This window comes from Eriocheir sinensis, chromosome 37 (genome assembly GCF_024679095.1).
Source record: "Eriocheir sinensis breed Jianghai 21 chromosome 37, ASM2467909v1, whole genome shotgun sequence".
Classification (NCBI taxonomy): domain Eukaryota; kingdom Metazoa; phylum Arthropoda; class Malacostraca; order Decapoda; family Varunidae; genus Eriocheir; species Eriocheir sinensis.
Genome location: NC_066545.1, coordinates 11497666 through 11521570, shown reverse-complemented (window position 1 = coordinate 11521570; position 23905 = coordinate 11497666). Strand labels below are relative to the sequence as shown.

Below are 23905 nucleotides of genomic sequence, written 5' to 3'. Positions count from 1 at the left end.
CAAAGAGAAATAAGACCTACATACCTATTTCGCTTCTTGGGTCTAGTGAGTGTTTCTGATTCCCGCTGTGCCAAAAGAAGGAAAAAAAAAAAGAAGGGGGTATATTTCGCTCCTCTAGTCTATTATATATATATATTTTTTTTAGACCTGCCAAAGAGAAATAAGACCTACATACCTATTTCGCTTCTTGGGTCTAGTGAGTGTTTCTGATTCCCGCTGTGCCAAAAGAAGGAAAATAAAAAAGAAGGGGGTATACTTCGCTCCTCTAGTCTATCATATATATATTTTTTTTTTAGACCTGCCAAAGAGAAATAAGACCTACATACCTATTTCGCTTCTTGGGTCTAGTGAGTGTTTCTGATTTCCTCTGCGCCAAAAGAAGAAGAAAAAAGCAAGCTATATGTTTCACTCCTTAGGTCTATTTTTTTTCTTATTCCTGTCAAAAAGAAATAAAACATGCAATATATTTCACGACTTTTGTCTAGTGAGTGCTTCTGTTTCTCTGTGCCAAAAGAGGAAGAAAAAATGATAGCTCTTGTATACTGCGCTTCTTGAGTCTGTTGACCTTTGTTATTGTTGTTGTTGTTGTTTTTATTTCGAAGACGTGTAGAGTGATTTGAATTTTCCATCTCAAAGCAAAATTAATTATCAAAGTTATATATTTCGCTTCCTGAGTCTGTTTTTCTTGTGTCTGTGAGGGTTTTTTTTTTTTTTTTTATCTTATTTCGAACACGTAGTGAGTGAATTTAATTTCGTCAAGATAAAATTAAATGTCAACGTTATATATTTCGGTCTGTGGGTCTGTTATATTTATTTCGAAGTCGTAGTGAGTTAATTTATTATTTTTTCATGACAAAGAAATTAAAACAAGGCTACAAATTTTCCTTCTTGGGTCTGTTGTTTTCATTTCAAAGTCACAAAAAATGCGGTATATTAAAATAGTTTAGTCAGTCTTCTTTTTTTTTTTTTTGTAAGTCACTCCCCAATGCGACGGAGATGAGCACCGAGGCCACGCGCAGCTATAGCGTATGCCCCCAACTTGACCTTTTTACTCCCTTAAACTTGAAAGACATATATTTTGTTTAGTTCTGCTGCTCATTTTTAATTCACAGAAAGACGGAGGTGTTAATATTCCTTCCTCATTAGTCAAGTCACTCCCTAACATTAAACGCAATAAATCTTCTCTACTTTTGTTATTCCCTTCAAAGTCACACACAAACTGAAGTATTTAAATCAATTCATCATTATTATAAACAGTTTCATCACTTGTCTAGTCTATTTATTTCTTTGCTTGTCGCTCCCCCAAAATCAAACGCCATATATTTTGTTTACTTTTAATCTCGTCTACGTAAAATTATCCATCACAAACACACACACAAAAAAAAAAGAAAAAAACATGTAAAGCATAAACGGTTTAGCTTTTTTTCTTTTTCTTTTTCATTATAATCTAGTCGAGTTAGATTTCTCCGCGGCCAAAAAAGGGAAAGCGGGGTAAAAATTGCTTCAAGCCAGGTAAGTCAATTTCGGTGAGTCACCCCAAAAAAAGCCAGGTATATACACATTATTTTCCGGGCACACACACACACACACACACACACACACAGAGGCCACACTTTTTCACACTCATCACTCATATATACAAGAGTAATAATAATAATAATAATAATAATAATAATAATAATAATAATAATAATAATAATAATAATAATAATAAAAACTGGTAATGATGCCTCAAAGATACCAAAAAGAGCACCACCACCACCACTACCACCCCCACCTCCAACAACAACAACAACAACAACAACCGGTCTGACTCCACCGCTTCAGTACATCAATGAGGATCTTCTGGCGTGGACTTAACAAACTCCTGTGGTTCGGCCTATTATGGAATGCGCGGCGTGAGGGTGCCCGCTGCAAGCCTCAGTAGTACCCACAGTACCCAGAAGCACCTCGTAAATACATGTTTTCCTCAGGTCAGCGCGGCATCACTCAGGTATCGAGGCACATGTCCAACCGAAACTGACCCTCTCTTTTGACCTCTCGAGCTGATATATTTTTTTTCGTGGAACAGCGCCTAGCAAGCTTTTTCTGTTTTCTGTTTGTTTCTGACCTCTCGTAGCTACTGACTTATTTTCGTGGAACAGCGTCTTTCTATTTCTTTCTATTTCTATTTCTTTCTATTTTATTCTATTTTCTATTTTCTGTTTGTTTCTGACCTCTCGTACTAACTTATTTTCCTGGAACGGCGCCAAGCAAGCATTTCCTGTATTCTGTTTATGTTGCCCTTGAGTTGCTTCCACGGCTGTAAAAAAAAAAAAAGAAGTAATACAGCCACCTCAGCACTCCTTGCATCACGCTCCGCTTACTCGGCACTCACTATATAATTTGGCGACAAAGAAATTTGCTACAGCTTCATGATGTGAATTAAAAAAAAACTGTTGTCTGATGATTTCTTTTGTTCGTTTTCTAAAGAGATATTATGGATGGAAGATATCGCCATCATTACCTTCTTCAGTCATTACTAGTCCACTGCACGACAAAGGACTCTCTCTATAGGGCGCCCCACGGTCTGCGGCACCCTCAGACGGAACCAGGGACCTGCAGCAGACTTAGGGCCATATTTTTAAACATTTCTGCGCCCAAGAACACGTAATTTACTAGTCTTTCGTTGGAGTTTAGGGCATTTCCAGGGGTGCTTTTATGACCCTGGTGGTAGTCTGACCCTTCTTCTGTACCGTGAACCTAAAAGAACACTCATTAGAACTCTATTAACCTCCTTTTTGACCTTTAGAAATAGTTGGTATGAGGGGTGGGAGCATCTGACAATACCAACCTAAGGCCCGTATTACTAAACATTTTGTCGTCTAAGAGTAAGAACACATATTTGACAAGGTTTTCATAGCAGTTTGGGACATTTCCAGGAGTAGTTTTATGGCCCTGGTGGTAGTTTGACTCTTCCTCTGTGCCGTGAACCTAAAGAAACACTCATTACAACCGGATTGACCCTCTCTTTGACCTTTAGAAATAGGTAATGTGAGATGCCAAGATGTCATTTAATATCGACCTTACTAAGGGCCGTATTACTGAACATTTTGTCGTCCAAGTTCACATATTTGACAGGGCTTTCGTAAGAGTTTTGGGCATTTCCAGGAGTAGTTTAATGACCCTGGTGGTAGTCTGACTCTTCTTCTGTACCATGAACCTAAAGAAACACTCATTAGAACCCGAATGATCCCCTCTTGGACATTTAGAACTAGCTGATGTGAGATGTGAAAGTCTCTTATAATACCGACCTAAATTTCTTGAGTCTATACTGCAGGTTGAAGAGACTCTACACTTAACCTAACCTAACCTAACCTAACCTAACCTAACCTAACCTAACCTAACGAAAACCCAAACAGTTATCTTCATACACGCGGCAGGCAGCAACTTATGGCAAAAATTCAAACAAGAGTAAAAGAAGTAAAGATAAGGGAGGAAATGACGAAAGGGAAGAGGCAAATGAAGGGAGGTAGAGGGGAAGAAAGGAGACATGGAAGGGAAGAAAAGCAACTTACAGCAAAAATTAAACAAGTGTAAAAGAAGTAAAGAAGATAAAGGAGGAAATGACGAAAGGAAGTAGAGGGAAAAGAGGAAGGAAAAAAAAGGAGGCATTGAAGGGAGGAAAAGGAACTTACAGCAAAAATCAACACAGAAGGACCTCAATTAACTAGATAGAAAGTCTCCCTACAATGGAAGTATATATGAACTTACTGAGTACACACAAACACACACACACACACATACATAACGACTGCCTGTTTGAGTTATAGTTCGATAAGGTTAAAAGGGCAACTTATAACACTCGACAGGCAGCAATCATTAGTATGCAAATCCAGGTATGCAAATCCAATCACACAGACGAGAAAAAATGGGGAATACATTGGCAGCGGGCAACGGAGAGTCAATCTTCCTCGAGCCATTACGAGCTGGCCCTAAAATCTGTTTCGGCACTCGGGTCAAGAAATACTGAAATGAGATGAAGTGGAGGAAGGAAGTAGGTGGATGGAGGGAAAGGAAATGATTAAGAAAGGAAAGGGGAAGTAGAGGACACAGAGATAAGGAGGAGGAGGAGGAGGAGGAAGTGGAGAGGAAAAGAATGAAAGGTTGAGAGAAAAAATAGAGGAAGTGGAGGAAGGAAGTAGAGAGATGGAGGGAAAGGAAAACGGCATAAAGGAAGGAAGAGGAGGAGGAGGAAGGAGAGAAGATATAGAGGAGGAAATGAAGGGGAAGAGGCAAATGAAAGGAGGTAGAGGGAAAAAAAAGTGGAGTATAGAAGGGAGAAGAGAGGGAAAAGGAAGGGAAATAAAAAATGAGGATAGTAAAGGAAGGCAAAGGAAGAAAGGGAAGGAAAGAAGAGACAGAACGGGATGAAGGAAGGAGAGGAGAAGGAGGAGGAGGCAAGTGAAGGAAGGAGAGGAACGAAGGCAAACTGATAGAGAAGGAAGAAGAATGAATGAAGTGAAGGAAGAAGGAAAATGATACAGGGGAAGGAAGGGAGAATGGGATGAAGGAAGTGAGGAGAAAGAAGAAGGAAAGGGAGAAGGCAAAGGAAGATAGAGGAGGAAAGAAAGGAGAGGCAGAAGGGAATGAATGAAGTGAAGGAACCAGAAGGGAGAAGGCAAAGGAAGATAGGGAGGGAAGAAAGGAGAGGCAGAAGGGAACTGAAGTGAAGGAAGAGGATGCAGGGGGAAAGGGGGGGAGATAAGGGGGTGGAGGAGGGAAGGGAGAGAGGGAGGGGAGACAGGAAGGGAGAGGCTGCATGTGTCCAAGTGAGTGTGCTAATCAAAGTTACCTGAGCCCACCTTGTTTACGAGTGCTGCCAGGTGAGGTGACTGACTGACTGACTGGATGGATGGCTGACTGACAGGTGTTGACTAAGTGACTGACTGATTGACTGAGAGGGTGACTGATGACTGGCTGGCTAAGTGTAAGACTGTATGATTGGTTAACTAACTGACTGACTGACTGGCTGGATGGCTGACTGACAGGTGTTGACTAAGTGACTGACTGATTGACTGAGAGGGTGACTGATGACTGGCTGGCTAAGTGTAAGACTGTATGATTGGTTAACTAACTGACTGAATGACTGATAGATTAGTTTACTGACTGGTTGGTTGAATAACTGACTGATTGACTGAAAGGTTGAATGGCGACTGGCTGACTAACTGTAAGACTAGATTGACTGACTGACTGACTGATTGACTAACGGACGGACGGATAGACTGACTGACTAACTAATTGACTAGCTGCCTAACTAATGCTAAATTGACTGACTGGATAATTGACTAACTTACTGACTGAGTGACTGACTGACTGACATACCAATTGATTGACTGAATGACTGACTGACTGATTGATTAACTGAGTGACTGATTGACTAGCTTGTTGGCTGAGTAACTGACTGACTGGTTGGTTGAGTTACTGAATGACTGATTAACTGACAACTGACTGAATAAATGAATGACTGAATGAATGAAATTTGACTGAGCTGAATAACTAAACACAACAATTACCTGACAAGACAGCGACCTCGTGTGTGTGTGTGTGTGTGTGTGTGTGTGTGTGTGTGTGTGTGTGTGTGTGTGTGTGTGTGTGTGTGTGTGTGTGTGAGACAGCTGTTCGTCTTACTCAGGGTTTGATGTGGCGCATGTCCTAGGCCCCCCCCCTCCCCCCCCCCTCTCTCTCTCTCTCTCTCTCTCTCTCTCTCTCTCTCTCTCTCTCTCTCTCTCTCTCTCTCATGACATATACGAAAAAATGCTACACAGACGCACGCGTTACCTCCACCCCCCCTTCTCTCTCTCTCTCTCTCTCTAATGGCTTACACGAAAAATGCTACGGAGATACACGCATTACCTCTCTCTCTCTCTCACTCGGCACCACTGCACGCCGCCAGCTCAACCGTTTTTTTTTTCTTTTTTCTCTCTTTTTCTCGTCTCTCGCGTTGACGGACGGACGAGGAAAAACATTAGACTTCACCTGATATCTCTCTCTCTCTCTCTCTCTCTCTCTCTCTGATGAATACAACACCACTCAGCTTTAAACAGAGACGCCGAACGCTTGATCAAACATATACTTAAGCTCAATACAAAAGCTATAATACAAAGGACAATAGATCAAATAAAAGAAAGAAAGAAAGAAAAATAAAAGAAAGGAAGAAAACAAGTAATAAATGGATTCAACGCTAATAATACAAAGGGCAATGGATCAAAGAAAGAAGAGAAAGAAGAGAAGGAAAGAAAGAAAACAATAAATTATCAAAACTAATAATACAAAGGGCAATAAAAGAAAGAAAGAAAGAAAACGTATAATAAATGGATGAACACTAATAATATATAGGGCAATACATCAAATAAAAGAAAGATAGAAAGTAAGAAAGGGAAATAGAATAAAGAAAGAAAGAAAGAAAGAAAGAAAACATAATAAATGGATGAACGTTAATAATACAAAAGGCAAAAGACCAAAGGAAGAAAGAAAGAAAGAAAAGCAAAATAAATAGTAAAGTGGATCAGAGGTAAACACAAGCCGCCTCTGGAAGCTACGGAGACAGCGGAAGCTAAACAAAGAACAGTGAAAGTGGGTTATAGAAAATGAACGCTGGACTAGACACTGGACGCTAAACTGCACGCTCGTCACTGTACGCTTGATAAGAGATGAACGACAGATTGAACACTGGATATTAAAGTTGAACGCTAAACTGAACGCTCGTCACTGTATGCTTGATAAGAGATGAACGACAGATTGAACACTGGATATTCACTGTACGCTTGATAAGAGATGAACGACAGATTGAGCACTGGATATTAAAGTTGAACGCTAAACTGAACGCTGGCTAAAAATTGAACGCTAGACACAGAACGTTAGATAAGTCGAAGGTTAAACTGAACGCTAGATTGATCACAGGATAAACACAGCAATAGACATGAAACGGTTTTTTTTTTTTTTTTTTTTACAGCAAAGGAGACGGCTCAAGGGCAACAAAAAGAGCTCCCTTAATAGACAAAAGTAAAGAGTGGCTGATTGCATTCCCTTGTTTGTTTATATTTATACTTATTTATATAGCACTTTTTAGTCTCTCTTAAAATTGCTAAATGCTTTCTAACACATACAATGAACGCTACACTCTGAACGCTCTACATACCCAAACATTGAACCCTAGACAGACATTGAACGGTAAGGAAAACACTGCAGCTAAACGAGACACAATGAACGCAAGATACGGACAATTAAAACTTTGAATATAGAACTTTTATTAAACGTGTAGAGAGCCACGATCGTTCACCCAAAGCTAAATCTTACTCATCGAAAACCTGACCTGTGCTACAAGTGTGTGTGTGTGTGTGTGTGTGTGTGTGTGTGTGTGTGTGTGTGTGTGTGGTGACGCCTACACACACGCAAGCACGCCCGTAGGCAAGCACCCGCACCCACACGCACGCTTAGTCGAGACGAGTTTGCACGCACAACCCAACACGACCCCAAATGTACCCAAATGCCGCACACTCAACACACACGACACAAAATGTACCCAATTGAGAACACAAAGACTTCGGTTAGTACCATTTTTAAGAGGGCTGAAGAGTGCCAAATAAATATGAGTAAATATAAACAAACAAGGGAAAGCAATCAAATGAAGATGTATATATAAGATATATTCTGTGTGTGTGTGTGTGTGTGTGTGTGTGTGTGTGTGTGTGATTCACCACGGCCTGATCACGAATTGGACTTTCTTTCACAAGCAGGCATCCTCACGACGTGAGCAAGTGCTCATTATTGTCGATCTCTGGGTACTGCCAGGACCTCACACACCACACACCCCATCCCCCTTGCTCAAGGGAGGACAGTAACCACTCCTAGTCAACGGAAAGAATCCGGCCTGAGCGGGGCTGGAACCGCCGCCTGTTTGGCCGTGAAGTCTTGCAGCGCACTCTCAACCACCGATTGATGTGTGGTGTGTGTGTGTGTGTGTGTGTGTGTGTGAGGCGGATGAAGAGGAGGAAAGGCAAAATAAATAGATAAACGATAAATGAATGAAAGAAAAAAAAGAAGGAAGGAGGGAAGGAGGAAAAGAAGAAACGAAGGAGAGAACGAATGAACGAACGAACGGAGGAAAAAGGAAGGAAGGAATGAAAAACAGAAAGAAAAGGAAGATGGAAATAAGGAAAAAACAGGATGGAAGGAAGTTAAATTAAAAGTTATGAAAGAATATAATTATCAAAAGCAGGAAAAGTAAAGGAAAGGAAAAGAGGAAAGGAAACAAGCAAAGACTAAGAGAAAAGGAGATACTGAAAACAAAGCGAGAAGAAAACGAAAACAACCAAAAAAAGAAAACATATAACTGAACAACAACAACAACAAAAGAAATACCACATCAACACCAAAAAACGAAGCAAATAAAAAGGAGAAAAAGGAAAAAAAAGAAAAATGACTGAACAACAACAACAACAAAAGAAATACAAAATCAACACCAAGAAACGAAGCAAATAAAAAGGAAAGAAAAAGGAAAAAAAAAGAAAAGAAAAATATATGACTGAACAACAACAACAACAACAAAAGAAATACAAAATCAACACCAAAAAACGAAGTAAATAAAAAGAAAAGAGAAAAAGGAAAAAAAAAAGGAAATATGAAAAAAGGTAAAAAGAAAAGGAAATATGAAAAGAAAAAGAAGAGAGAGGAAAACAAAACCGAACTGACATCTACAGCCTAAAACTCCCCCCCCCTCCCCCCCCCACCACCACTCCCTTCCCCCCCCTCCCCCCTTTCCTCCACACTCCAATAACCTGACATTTTACTTTATCTCATTTTTCTTTTATTATTATTTTTACCGAAGTGTTGTATTGGATGGCAAGAATAAAAAGGGGAATGAGTGGGGAAACGTTTTATCTTCTTCCTCCTCCTCCTCCTCCGTCCTCCCCTCTTCCTTCCTTCCTTCCTTCGTGTAGCCTTCCTCCTCCTCCTCCTCCGTCCTCCCCTCTTCCTTCCTTCCTTCCTTCGTGTAGCCTTCCTCCTCCTCCTCCTCCGTCCTCCCCTCTTCCTTCCTTCCTTCTTATACCCTTCCTCCTCCTCCTCCTCCTCTTCCTCTGTCCTCCCCTCTTCCTTCCTTCCTTCGTATACCCTTCCTCCTCCTCCTCCTCCTCTTCCTCTGTCCTCCCCTCTTCCTTCCTTCCTTCGTATACCCTTCCTCCTCCTCCTCCTCCTCCTCCTCCACTCGTAACATCAGAAGAAGTGGAAGATGCTGTGTAAGGTCTTTGTATTGCTGTGGATTAATGGCAGATGATAAGGAGGAGGAGGAGGAGGAACACAGGAGCCAGCAACATGACCTCTCTCGCCCACTTCCTACCTACCTGGCTACTCAACTACCTACCTTGTTCCGCATGCCTGGTTCTCTCTCTCTCTCTCTCTCTCTCTCTCTCTCTCTCTCTCTCTCTCTCTCTCTCTCTCTCTTACCTTCCTTCTTTTCCTTTTCCTTCTTTTCTTTCCTTTTTACTTCCTTTCTTTCCTTTTCCCTTCCTTTTTTCCCTCCTTTCTTTCCTTTTTCCTTCCTTTCTTTCCTTTTTCCTTCCTTTCTTTCCTTTTCCCTTCCTTTCTTTCCTTTTTCCCTCATTTTTTCACATTTTTCCCCCTCCTTCCTTTCCTTCTTTCCCTTCCTTTCCTTCCTTTCTTTCCTTCCTTACCTTACCTTACTTCTTACCTATCCAACTAATTAACTATCTTCTTGCATACCTACCTATCTGTCACTTTTCCTTTCCTTTCCTTCCTTTACCTTTCCTTACCTAACCTTACCTAACCTTACTTTACCTTACGTTACCTTACCCCTACCAGTCAATCTCCTTCCTTCCTTCTGACCTACTTTACCCTTACCCTTACCTGACCTTACCTGACCTTACCTATTTACCTGAGACTAATGAACAACAGTCAACCATTACCAGGAGTCCAAATGACCATTAATAGAGATTGAAACCTACATCGATCAGCTTAAACTGTTACTCTCTCTCTCTCTCTCTCTCTCTCTCTCTCTCTCTCTCTCTCTCTCTCTCTCGCTCTCTCTCTCTCTCTCTCTCTCTCTCTCTCTATCTCTCTCCCCACGTCCTCACGCTCCTCTTAGCTCCAGGACACACTTATTCCTCTCTCTCTCTCTCTCTCTCTCTCTCTCTCTCTCTCTCTCTCTCTCTCCTCTCTCTCTCTCTCTCTCTCTCCTCCACTTCCTCTACCTCCTGTCCTTCGTCACCCTCTCTCTCCGTTCCTTCTTCCCTTCTCTCTCTCTCTCTCTCTCTCTCTCTCTCTCTCTCTCTCTCTCTCTCTCTCTCTCTCTCTCTCTCTCCACGTCTATTTCTGGCTTAATTTCCTTTAGCCTTTCAAAACATTAGAAAAGATTGATTAAAGCTTAGATCTCTCTCTCTCTCTCTCTCTCTCTCTCTCTCTCTCTCTCTCTCTCTCTCTCTCTCTCTCTCTCTCTCTCTCTCTCTCTCTCTCTCTCTCTCTCTCTCTCTCTCTCTCTCTCTCTCTCTCTCTCTCTCTCTCCAATCCTCCTTCCCTTCTTTCCTCTTCTTCCTCTACCTCCTCTTCGTTCTCCGTCACCCTTTCTCTCTCTTCCTTCTTCCCTCCTCTTCCTCTACCTCCTCCGTCACCCTCTCCCTCCGTTCCTCCTTCCCTTTCTTCTCCTCTTCCTCCACCTCCTCCTTGTCCTCCGTCACCTTATCTATAGCGAAACCAAATTGCGGAGATCGTTCTGGTGGAAGCTCAGGCGGGTCCTTTCCTCCCTGTTGCTCTGTGACACACCTATCTATCTCTCTCATGTGTTAGCATTAGGTGGCATATGAGAGGAGGAGATAGGATTTTTGTTTTGTTTTGTTTTTTTACATCAAAGGACACGGCTCAAGGGCAACAAAAAGAGTACCCAAAAAAAAAAAAACGCTACTCGCCGCTTCCATAATAGATAACAGTAAAGAGAAGCCAAAAGAGAGGTCAGGAGTAGTAAGTAGCGGGGTTTTTTTATATATATTTTTCTTTACGCCCTTGAACTGTCTCCTTAGCTGTAAAAAAAGAGAGAGAGAGAGAGAGAGAGAGAGAGAGAGAGAGAGAGAGAGAGAGAGAGAGAGAGAGAGTGTTGGGACTGGGATGTAGGGTGTAGATATCTGACAGTAAAGAGTAGCCAAAAGAGAGGTCAAGTAGACAACAGAGAGAGAGACAATAAAAAGGTGTTGGTGGGACTGAGGTAGAATAGCGAGGAGGGGACCAGCAGGAGACAAAACAAAACGATCTCTGGTTTCACAATATTGCGGCCCTTGTTTTTCTTTCTTCCGCCACCATCAACACGACAAAAACAACAACAAAAGAAGCAGGGGTAGGTAAGGTAAGGATGGCCAGGTAGGGGTGACGGATAGGAGGAAGGAAAAAGGAAGGAGGGGTCTGATAATGCTCCTCTCCTTTCGCTTCTGTTCCTTCACCACCACGACAAAAACAACAAAAGAAGCAGGGGTAGGTAAGGTAAGGATGGCCAGGTAGGGGTGACGGATAGAAGGAAGGAAAAACGGAAGGAAGGGTCTGATAATACGCCTCTCCTTTCGCTTCTGTTCCTTCACCACCACGACAAAAACAACAACAAAAGAAGCAGGGGTAGGTAAGGTAAGGATGGCCAGGTAGAGGTGACGGAAAGAAGGAAGGAAAAAAGGAAGGAGGGGTCTTATAATGCGCCTCTCCTTTTGCTTCTGTTCCTTCACCACCATCACCACCACGACAAAAACAACAACAAAACAAACAGAAGCGGCGGTAGGTAAGTTAAAGACGGACAGCAAAGGGGTGATGGAGTGAGGGAAAGAAGGAAGGAGGGTCTCACAACAGGCCTCTCCCATCGCTCCTGTTCCCTATACTACAAAAACAACAACAAAACAAACAGAAGCGGCGGTAAGTAAGTTAAAGATGGACAGCAGGGGGTTGACTTGAGAGAAAGAAAGAAAGAAGGAAGGAAGGTCTCACAACAGGCCTCTCCCATCGCTCCTGTTCCCTATACACTGACAGCATTAACACTACAACAGCAACAACAACATGAGCAGAAGCGGCGGTAGGTAAGGTAAAGATGGACAGCAGGGGGGTGACTTGAGAGAAGGAAAGAAAGAAGGAAGGAAGGTCTCACAACACGACTCTCCCTTCGCTCCTGTTTCCTATACACTGACAGCATCAACAAACGTTCTTCAGAGGGAGGCGCTGGTGGAGTTTGTTGACTTAGTACACCTTGCCTTGCCTCCTAGACTTGTGAGAAGGGTGATTTTGGGGAAGTTTCGGGGCGTGTAGGGGAAGGTAGTGGTATTAGGATCATGTTATTATTATTTTTTTTTTTTTTACAACAAAGGAGACAGCTCAAGGGCACAAAAAAAGGAAGCAATAATAAATAAATAAAAAAGCCCGCTACTCGATTAGACGTTTTCAGCTCTCATAACAACGATTTACAAAGACCACAAAGGAGATTAGTCGGGTGTTAGTGAGGAAGGAATATAGGTAGGAAGGTCTTTCATAACACCGTCCTTCCTTCGTTTCTGTTCCTTCATAACCATCCTCCTTTCCTTTATTTTCCTTTCTTTCCTTTACCTTACCTTACTATTATCCTTCCTTCCTTCTGATCTAACTTCCCTTTACCTTTCCTTTCCCTTTCTATTACTTTCCTTTTCTTTACCTTATCTTACCTTACCTTCCTATCTACCTGCCTGTTATCCTTCCTTCTGATCTAACTTCCCCTTACCTTTCCTTTCCCTTTCTATTACTTTCCTTTCCTTTTCTATACCTTACCTTACCTTCCTATCTACCTGCCTGTTATCCTTCCTTCCTTCTGATCTAACCTCCCCTTGCCTTTCCTTTCCCTTTCTTTATTTTCCTTTCCTTTTCTTTATCTTACCTTACCTTCCTATCTACCTACCTGTTATCCTTCCTTCCTTCTGATCTAACCTCCCCTTGCCTTTCCTTTCCCTTTCTTTATTTTCCTTTCCTTTTCTTTACCTTAACTTACCTTCCTATCAAGCTACCTGTCATCCTTCCTTCCTTCTGATCTAACCTCCCCTTGCCTTTCCTTTCCCTTTCTTTATTTTCCTTTCCTTTTCTTTACCTTACCTTACCTTCCTATCTACCTACCTGTTATCCTTCCTTCCTTCTAATCTAACCTCCCCTTGCCTTTCCTTTCCCTTTCTTTATTTTCCTTTCCTTTTCTTTATCTTACCTTACCTTTCCTATCTACCTACCTGTTATCCTTCCTTCCTTCTGATCTAACCTCCCCTTGCCTTTCTTTTCCTTTCCCTGGTTTTAGTGGACGGGCGTGAGAAGGCAAGGGAGTCTTATTAGAGGCATATGTTCGGATTCTTTCGGAACTCAAAAATATTTACAAAGGCTCACAAAGGAGATTAAGCGGGTTCTCACGAGTGCGCTTTCGGCTCGTAGAATGACACGATGGGAAGCTTGGGAATGAGAAAGGAATGGAAGGGGATGGGATGGAGATAGGAATGGAATGGGATGGGATGAAGCAAGGAATGGAATGAATGGGATGGAGAGAGGAATGGAATGGGATGGGATGAAGCAAGGAATGGAATGAATGGGATGGAGAGAGGAATGGAATGGGATGGGATGAAGCAAGGAATGGAATGAATGGGATGGAGAGAGGAATGGAATGGGATGGGATGGGATCAAGAAAGGAATGGAATGGGATGGGATGAAGAAAGGAATGGAATGGGATGGGATGGGATGGAAAGGAATGGAAAGGGATGGAATGGAGATGGGGATGGTTGAAGTGGGGTGGAGTAAGAAGAGATGAGAGATGATGAGATGAGATTGCATGGGCGGTTTCGGTAATTTGATACATTTTCGGTTCAGTAACCTATGATTTCAACTATTTTTTTTTTTTAATTATTTCTAAGGAATTTTTGTACGCTCTCTCTCTCTCTCTCTCTCTCTCTCATTAACTTCTTTATATTTAACTTTACTTTTATTTACTACTTATTTACATTTAAACTACTTTTCTATGTTATTTCTAAGGATTTTTTTTTCTTTATCTCAATTTTTTCTTTTCCTTCCATTTTCTTTCTCTCCATTTTTTCTTTTTCATTCTTATTCCCCCTCTCTCTCTCTCTCTCTCTCTCTCTCTCTCTCTCTCTCTCTCTCTCTCTCTCTCTCTCTCTCTTCATTTTATTTTTTTCTCTTTCTTTCTCTCTCTTTCTCTTATTTTCTTTTTCTTTCTCATTCTCTCTCTCTCTCTCTCTCTCTCTCTCTCTCTCTCTCTCTCTCTCTCTCTCTCTCTCTCTCTCATTTTTTTATCTTATTCTTTCTCTCTCCCTAACTTATTTTCTTTTTCTCATTCTTATTTCCAACCCCTCTCTCTCTCTCTCTCTCTCTCTCTCTCTCTCTCTCTCTCAGCTAAGTGCCTTCGTTGTCGGCGTCCTCCAGCGTTAGAACATAACGCTGCAGGTCCATTATATAACATTATTTTCCTTTTCTTTTTTCCTTTTCTCTTCGTTTCGTTCAAGTCAGAGTGTTTCAGGAGCTTTCGGGGACGATATTTCTTTGCCCTGGTGACCCTCGGGCTGACTAGGCGGTATCTTGGTGACGGAAAGGGGTGAAAGGGTTGAGAGGAGGGGGTGTGAAAGGGTGCGAAGGTGAAGGTCGTGAAATAGAGTGACAGGTGTGAGGGAGGGAAGAAGGGTGTGTCAGATGGGTGGTGGGTAGATAGGGTGACCCGGTGGAAAGATGTGATGCTGAGGGTGAGAAAAAGTAGTTGATAGGAGGGTAGCAAGACACCTCTCCCTCAACCCACACGAAATTGACCTCTCTCTCTCTCTCTCTCTCTCTCTCTCAATAAAAAGGAAGAGAGGGAAGTTTAATAATGGCGGTACAAGGAACAAAGGTTAAAAAAAATGGAGATATTCAACAACCATGAAATACAGACGTGAAGGAAAAGGGAAAATGTGCTAATGAGAAAGAACGAAGGGAAGGGAAATGTAATGATGGTCGTCAAAAGATAATTGTGGAAAGAGGGGAATGTATCAAACTATCAACCGTGAAATAAAGGGGATGAAAAGGGGAAACTATAATGACGGACGTGATGAATAAACGCGAAAAAGAATGAAAATGTAATAACAGATGTGAAAAAGGAGGAAAATATGATGGCAGAAAAATAATGGTGAAGAAGGGGAGGGAAAAGTCATAACAGCTGTACAAAATAGAAATGAAAATAGGAAACGTATAAAACAGCAGTGGAAAATAGAGGTAAAAAAAATAAGGAAAGTGTATTGACAGAGGGGTTGAAGAGGGGAAACTTTAATGACGGGCGTGATGAATAAACGCGAAAAAGAATGAAAATGTAATAACAGATGTGAAAAAGGAGGAAAATATGATGGCAGAAAAATAATGGTGAAGAAGGGGAGGGGAAAGAAATAACTGCCGTACAAAATAGAAATGAAAATAGGAAACGTATAAAACAGCAGTGAAAAATAGAGGTAAAAAAAATAAGGAAAGTGTATTGATAGTCTTGTTAAAAGGCGGAAAGAGGAAGGGAAATGCAATGACAGTCTTGGTAATAGGCGGAAAGGGGAAGGGAAATGCAATGACAGTCTTGATAATAGGCGGAAAGGGGAAGGGAAATGCAATGACAGTCTTGGTAAGAGGCGGAAAGGGGAAGGGAAATGCAATGACAGTCTTGAAAATAGGCGGAAAGGGGAAGGGAAATGCAATGACAGTCTTGAAAATAGGCGGAAAGGGGAAGGGAAATGCAATGACAGTCTTGAAAATAGGCGGGAAAAGGAAGGGAAATGCAATGACAGTCTTGGTAATAGGCGGAAAGGGGAAGGGAAATGCAATGACAGTCTTGGTAATAGGCGGAAAGGGGAAGGGAAATGCAGTGACAGTCTTGAAAATAGGCGGAAAGGGGAAGGGAAATGCAATGACAGTCTTGGTAATAAACGGAAAAGGGAAGGAAATGCAATGACAGTCTTGAAAAAAATAGGCGGAAAGGGAAGGAAATGCAATGACAGTCTTGAAAATAGGCGGGAAAAGGAAGGGAAATGCAATGACAGTCTTGGTAATAGGCGGAAAAATAAGGAAAGTGTATTGATAGTCTTGTTAAAAGGCGGAAAGAGGAAGGGAAATGCAATGACAGTCTTGGTAATAGGCGGAAAGGGGAAGGGAAATGTAATGACAGTCTTGGTAATAGGCGGAAAGGGGAAGGGAAATGCAATGACAGTCTTGAAAATAGGCGGAAAGGGGAAGGGAAATGCAATGACAGTCTTGAAAATAGGCGGAAAGGGGAAGGGAAATGCAATGACAGTCTTGGTAATAGGCGGAAAGGGGAAGGGAAATGCAATGACAGTCTTGGTAATAGGCGGAAAGGGGAAGGGAAATGCAATGACAGTCTTGGTAATAGGCGGAAAGGGGAAGGGAAATGCAATGACAGTCTTGGTAATAGGCGGAAAGGGGAAGGGAAATGCAATGACAGTCTTGAAAATAGGCGGAAAGGGAAGAAGGGGAAGGGAAATGCAATGACAGTCTTGAAAATAGGCGGGAAAAGGAAGGGAAATGCAATGACAGTCTTGGTAATAGGCGGAAAGGGGAAGGGAAATGCAATGACAGTCTTGGTAATAGGCGGAAAGGGGAAGGGAAATGCAATGACAGTCTTGAAAATAGGCGGAAAGGGGAAGGGAAATGCAATGACAGTCTTGGTAATAGGCGGAAAGGGGAAGGGAAATGCAATGACAGTCTTGGTAATAGGCGGAAAAGGAAGGAAATGCAATGACAGTCGGAAATGCAATGACAGTCTTGGTAATAGGCGGAAAGGGGAAGGGAAATGCAATGACAGTCTTGGTAATAGGCGGAAAGGGGAAGGGAAATGCAATGACAGTCTTGGTAATAGGCGGAAAGGGGAAGGGAAATGCAATGACAGTCTTGGTAATAGGCGGAAAGGGGAAGGGAAATGCAATGACAGTCTTGGTAATAGGCGGAAAGGGGAAGGGAAATGCAATGTCAGTCTTGGTAATAGGCGGAAAGGGGAAGGGAAATGCAATGACAGTCTTGAAAATAGGCGGAAAGGGGAAGGGAAATGCAATGACAGTCTTGGTAATAGGCGGAAAGGGGAAGGGAAATGCAATGACAGTCTTGAAAATAGGCGGGAAAAGGAAGGGAAATGCAATGACAGTCTTGGTAATAGGCGGAAAGGGGAAGGGAAATGCAATGTCAGTCTTGGTAATAGGCGGAAAGGGGAAGGGAAATGCAATGTCAGTCTTGGTAATAGGCGGAAAGCGGAAGGGAAAAGCAAAGACAGTCTTGAAAATAGGCGAAATGCAATGACAGTCTTGAAAATAGGCGGAAAGGTGAAGGGAAATGCAATGACAGACTTCATAATAGGCTGAAGGGAAATGCAATGACAGTCTTGAAAATAGGCGGAAAGGGGAAGGGAAATGCAATGACAGTCTTGGTAATAGGCGGAAAGGGGAAGGGAAATGCAATGACAGTCTTGAAAATAGGCGGAAAGGGGAAGGGAAATGCAATGACAGTCTTGAAAATAGGCGGAAAGGGGAAGGGAAATGCAATGACAGTCTTGAAAATAGGCGGAAAGGGGAAGGGAAATGCAATGACAGTCTTGAAAATAGGCGGAAAGGGGAAGGGAAATGCAATGACAGTCTTGAAAATAGGCGGAAAGGGGAAGGGAAATGCAATGACAGTCTTGGTAATAGGCGGAAAGGGGAAGGGAAATGCAATGACAGTCTTGGTAATAGGCGGAAAGGGGAAGGGAAATGCAATGACAGTCTTGGTAATAGGCGGAAAGGGGAAGGGAAATGCAATGACAGTCTTGAAAATAGGCGGGAAAAGGAAGGGAAATGTAATGAGTTTTGAAATTTGGCGGGAAAAGGGACAGAAGGGAAATGTAATAATAACCGTGAAAATATAGGCGAAAAAAGGAAAATATACTAATAACAACCATAAAGAGATGAAAAGAATGGAAAACGTAACAACAGCTGTGAAAATAATAGACCCCGTTGAAAAGAAAGGGAAAGGTAAGAGAAGCAGAAAGGAAAAAAAAGAAAATAAGACGGTAGGAATGAAATAAAGAAATGTAACAGAAGTCGTGAAAAATGGTCAAAAAATATCGGGTCATTAAGGATTTGTTTTTCCCTCAAGCCGGTGAGAGAGGGACATATTTTCTGGCACCTTTTAGTAATATTTTAACTATGTGAATATAAGAAGAGAAATGTAATAGAAGTGAAAAATGAAGGTCAAAAAATATCGGGTCACTAAAGGATTTGTTTTTCCCTCAAGCCGGTGAGAGAGGGACATATTTTCTGGCACCTTTTAGTAATATTTTAACTATGTGAATATAAGAAGAGAAATGTAATAGAAGTGAAAAATGAAGGTCAAAAAATATCGGGTCATAAGGCTTTGTTTTTCCCTCAAGCCGGTGAGAGAGGGACATTTTCTGGCACCTTTTAGTAATATTTTAACTATGCGAACTTTTTCTCACCTGTTTTTCCCACCTGTCCCTCACTAGTCACTACCCAACCCATCCTAGCTTTTCCCCTCAATACCAATCTCTTCCCCTCTTCCCACACTCCCTTCCCCTTCCACCTTTTCCCCACACTCCCTTCTTCCCCTCACACCAACCTCTCCCTCTCCCAATTCCCCTCTCACTCTCTCCCCTCTCCACCCCATTCCCTTCCCCTTGAACCAATCTCATTTCCCCTTCCACACTCCTATCTCCTAAACCATTTTCCTTCCCCTTAAACCAACCTTATCCTTCCCCTTCCACCCTCTCCCCTCTCCACCTTTTCTCCTTTCACCTTCCCCCTTCTTCCCTTCCACACATACCACGTTCTCCCCTCCCCTTCCATCCTTCCACCACTCTCCCACCCCATTCCTCATACCAACCACTCCCTTTCACTTACACCCTCTCCCCTCACTCATTCCCATCATTCCACCCTCATACTGCATTCCACACACCCCTCCCCTCCCTTCCCCTTATACCAACCTCTCCCTCTCTCCATTCCTCCCAACTCCCCTCTCCCACCCCCCTTTCCCCAGCCTGACCAGTAACCAACCCTCTCGTGCAAGCCGTTCAAGCGTAACACTGGCTAGAGATTAACCCAACTTGCGGCGCTGAATAGATTTTTTCCGGGTGTAGTATACGTGTGTGTGTGTGTGTGTGTGTGTGTGTGTGTGTGTGTGTGGTCATGTCCTTTGCTACACGGTTGAAAATGCAAGCATGCCAAAACATATTGCCACACACACACACACACACACACACACACACACACACACACACACACACACACACACCGGGCATGACCTTTCCTCACCTAATCTCTGCAGCTTCCCTCACACACCTGATCTCACTTGGCTCACCACCACTCTCACCACCTCCACCTCAAATCAGACACTTTTTTCCTCTTCTTTTTTTTTTCTTCCTCTTCTTCATTTCCTTCTCCACCTCAAGACTCAAATTACTTACACTGCATCCTATTAACTTACCTCCTCCTCCTCCTCCTCTTACCTGTGCATACCTGTTTTTTTCTCGTTTTTTTTCCTGTTGGTCAATTTGAAAGTTAATGAGTGTAAAGGTTTGTGTGTTCAGTTCGTTGGTGATCTATGTATGTGCCGCTCCTGTGCTGTTGTTGTTGTAAAAGTAGTGGTAGTAGTAGTAGTAGTAGTTGTAGTAGCGAGTACCGGGCTTTTTTTTATTATTGTTTCCTTTTTTTTGTGCCCTTGAGCTGTCTCCTTTGTTGTAAAAAAAAAAGTAGTAGTAGTAGTAGTAGTAGTAGTAGTAGTAGCAGTAGTAGTAACATCAGCAGTGGAGGTTATTGATATTATTGATGTTGTTATTATCATTGTTGTTGTTTTTATGGTTTAGTCTGTTGTTGTTCTCGTATAACTACTTCGTGTTGTGTCCCTTCCTTTTGTGTTGCAGTTTATTTATTTATTTATTTATTTATTCATTCTTTCGTTTATATTCTTTTTTTGTGTCCAGTATTTGTGTTGCATCTGAGTTGTGTTGTGCTGGGCTTATTTATTTATTCATTCTTTCGTTTATATTATTTGTGCCCTGTATTTGTGTTGTGTTATGTGGTGCTGGGTTGCGTTGCGTTGTGTTGCGCCACGAGTGTTACAGGTGAGTGACGGAACCCGGAATCAACTTCCCTTCGCGAACCGACTAATGACACGCTTTGCGGCTACACACACACACACACACACACACACACACACACACACACACACACACACACACAAGGCCGTCTATGCATACATTAGCCCCGTTTCACAACAACAACACTGTGTTCTTCCCGTCTGTCTGTCTGTCTGTCTGTTTCCCATATTTCAACGGGGTAACCTTCTGACTAGGAAAATAAAGGAAGGAAGAAAGAAAGAAAGAAATTCGTCTCCCAGTAACACTCATTTCTCCTTCCTTCCTCTCTTTTCTTTTCTCTCTTTCATTCGGTCATTCATCAGGATAACCCTTTAACTATGAAAATAAAAGGAAGTTAGTCTTTCAAAAATTTAAGTCCACCTTTCTTCCTTTCTTTCTTTCCTTCCTTCTGCCAGCAAAAAAAAATAAGTTTGTATCTCAGTAACTTAATTCATCTATTTCCTTCCTTCCTTTTTTTCTTTCTTTCATCCTTCCTCCCTTCCTCTTTCCTTCCTTCTGCCAGCAAAAAAGAATAAGTTTGTATCTCAGATTTTCAGTACCGCAACTTTAATTAATTTCTCTCCTTTCTTCCTTACTTCCTTCCTTTCATTTTTCCTTCCTCCCTCCCTCTTATCTTTCCTTCCATCCTACCTTTCCTCCTTTCCATTCACAATCTCCCTCCCTCCCTCCCTCTCTCTCTCTCCCTCCTCCGTACACAACAATAAACACAGACACCCAGCCACAGTAATAAACTCGACGATACTGTGACTGTAATACAAGAGCATTTGGAGAGAGGGAAGGGAAGGGAATCCGATCCTATTAAACAAACTGACCCTTTATGAAGTCCGCCGCGGATGACTTGCCACCAACACTCTCTCTTAGCAACTGCACATAAAACATAGAGTGACTTAGAACGTATGGAGAGTGTAGAGTTTTTTTTTGTTTGTTTGTTTGTGAGTTTGTGTTTGTCTTTACTTATGATATGTGTATACAGAATTGAGTTTTGTTTTGTTTTACTTATGCGAAAAACAATGCAAATTCAAGTTTATTTCATTTAATTCTTTCTCTATTTCTATTTTATTGTATTTCTCGTGTATAACAAGTCACTATAGACCCGAACAGATAATGTATGGGGGGGGGGGGATGAAGGGAAAAAGGGAAGGGGAACGATGATAATGGTGTAGAAGCTGATAATAAAGAAAAATAGATAATATGTTAAAGAATAAAGCTAAGAAGAAGACGAAAAAGAAAAAGAAGAAAAGAAGGAGAAAAGAAGAAAAAGAATACCAATGCTTCCCTCACCCCCTCTTGATATAGGTAAGATAATAATAATAGTAGTAGTAATAATAATAATAATAATAATAATAATAATAATAATAATAATAATAATAATAATAATAATAATAATAGTAACAAAACCCAATAATAATACCAAAATCCCTTACCTCGCTTCATTCAGGTATGCCAATAATTAAGCCAACAGGTAAAATACACAGCTGGCAGGTGGATTGCAACACTAATTATCACCTGTTTTTTTTTAAATTAGGCAATCATTACTGTATACTAATAAGGTAATATTACTAATACAAACACGATTGGATCTCCCTGCGTCACTAAAACATACTATTATTACTATTACAACTACTACTACTACTACTACTACTATTCACACCCTATTTCCCCTCACTATTACTATTACTATGAGACGAATCAGGTAGAGAGGGATGATTCTAGACACTATAAGCAATATCTTCAGCAGCCTTCAAACTCATGAGACACTATAAGCCACCTGAAAAACTATAAGCCTGAGACACTATAAGCCTGAGACACTATAAGCCACCTAAGACACTATACGCCACCTGAGACACAATAAGCCTGAGACACTATAAGCCTGAGACACTATAAGCCTGAGACACCATAAGCCACCTGTTCAGCAAATCCCAAACACCTGAGATGCCTAGAAAGACAAAATGAAAGTAAAACCGAGGAGAGAAATGGAAAGAGGGCCACACAATATTTAAGATTATAGAAGCGAATCATTTTATCATAGAAGATTATTGAACTTTTGCCTGCCGTTCTATTTCCCCCCCATCCCATCCTGCTGCTCGCCCCCCCCCCCACCCCCACCCTCCCCCACCCTTCGCTATACATGATTAGGTCCATAACGTAGAATGATTTTGCCGTATATACCAACACCGGATTGCTGATTTTGGCGATGAATGACTTTTTTTTATCGTATTGCCAATCACGAATAGTAAGTGAAAATAGATTACCCACGCTGGCGATGGCACACACACACACACACACACACACACACACACACACACACACACACACACATACACAGAGGAGCAGATGATGATAGTTATTTCGTTCTTTAATAAATATTTGGAGAGCGTGAGAAGAAATAAAGATGGAGGGAAGGATGAGGGAAGAAGAAAAGAAAGGAAGGAAGAAAGGAAAACAAGGACGTGAGAAGGGAAAAAGATGAAGGGATGAAAGAGGGAAGAAAAAAAGAAAGGAAGGAAGGAAGGAAGGAAGGAAAACAAAGGAAATAAAAAGAATGGAGACGGGAAAAAGGAATAGAAGGAGAGAAGAAAGAAATGAAGAAAGGAAAACAAAGGAAATAAAAAGAATGGAGACGGGAAAAAGGAATAGAAGGAGAGAAGAAAGAAATGAAGGAAGGAAAACAAAGGAAATAAAAAGAATGGAGAGACGGGAAAAAGGAATAGAAGGAGAGAAGAAAGAAATGAAGAAAGGAAAACAAAGGAAATAAAAAGAATGGAGACGGGATAAAGGAATAGAAGAAGAAAAAAAGAAATGAAGGAAGGAAAACAAAGGAAATAAAAAGAATGGAGAGACGGGAAAAAGGAATAGAAGGAGAGAAGAAAGAAATGAAGGAAGGAAAACAAAGGAAATAAAAAGAATGGAGAGACGGGAAAAAGGAATAGAAGGAGAAAAAAAGAAATGAAGGAAGGAAAACAAAGGAAATAAAAAGAATGGAGACGGGAAAAAGGAATAGAAGGAGAGAAGAAAGAAATGAAGGAAGGAAAACAAAGGAAATAAAAAGAATGGAGACGGGATAAAGGAATAGAAGGAGAAAAAAAGAAATGAAGGAAGGAAAACAAAGGAAATAAAAAGAATGGAGAGACGGGAAAAAGGAATAGAAGGAGAGAAGAAAGAAATGAAGGAAGGAAAACAAAGGAAATAAAAAGAATGGAGAGACGGGAAAAAGGAATAGGAGAGAAGAAAGAAATGAAGAAAGGAAAACAAAGGAAATAAAAAGAATGGAGAGACGGGAAAAAGGAATAGAAGGAGAGAAGAAAGAAATGAAGAAAGGAAAACAAAGGAAATAAAAGTAATAGAAGTAGAAAAAAAGAAATGAAGGAAGGAAAACAAAGGAAATAAAAAGAATGGAGACGGGAAAAAGGAATAGAAGGAGAAAAAAAGAAATGAAGGAAGGAAAACAAAGGAAATAAAAAGAATGGAGAGAAGGGAAAAAGGAATAGAAGGAGAGAAGAAAGAAATGAAGGAAGGAAAACAAAGGAAATAAAAAGAATGGAGAGACGGGAAAAAGGAATAGAAGGAGAGAAGAAAGAAATGAAGGAAGGAAAACAAAGGAAATAAAAAGAATGGAGACGGGAAAAAGGAATAGACGGAGAAAAAAAGAAATGAAGGAAGGAAAACAAAGGAAATAAAAAGAATGGAGACGGGATAAAGGAA

General features: G+C 41.3%; 1 protein-coding gene and 1 long non-coding RNA gene across 3 annotated transcripts in view; one reads left to right on the top strand and one right to left on the bottom strand.

Annotated features, from left to right (window-relative positions):
• The window catches only part of LOC127008237 (uncharacterized), a 102600-nt gene that overhangs the window by 61676 nt on the left and 17019 nt on the right, over nt 1-23905 (bottom strand). The window lies entirely within an intron of this gene.
• On the top strand, nt 11157-12671 carry LOC127008242 (uncharacterized). Its single transcript, XR_007760924.1, has 3 exons — nt 11157-11406; nt 11541-11868; nt 12009-12671. It is a non-coding gene; the product is annotated as an uncharacterized LOC127008242 (long non-coding RNA).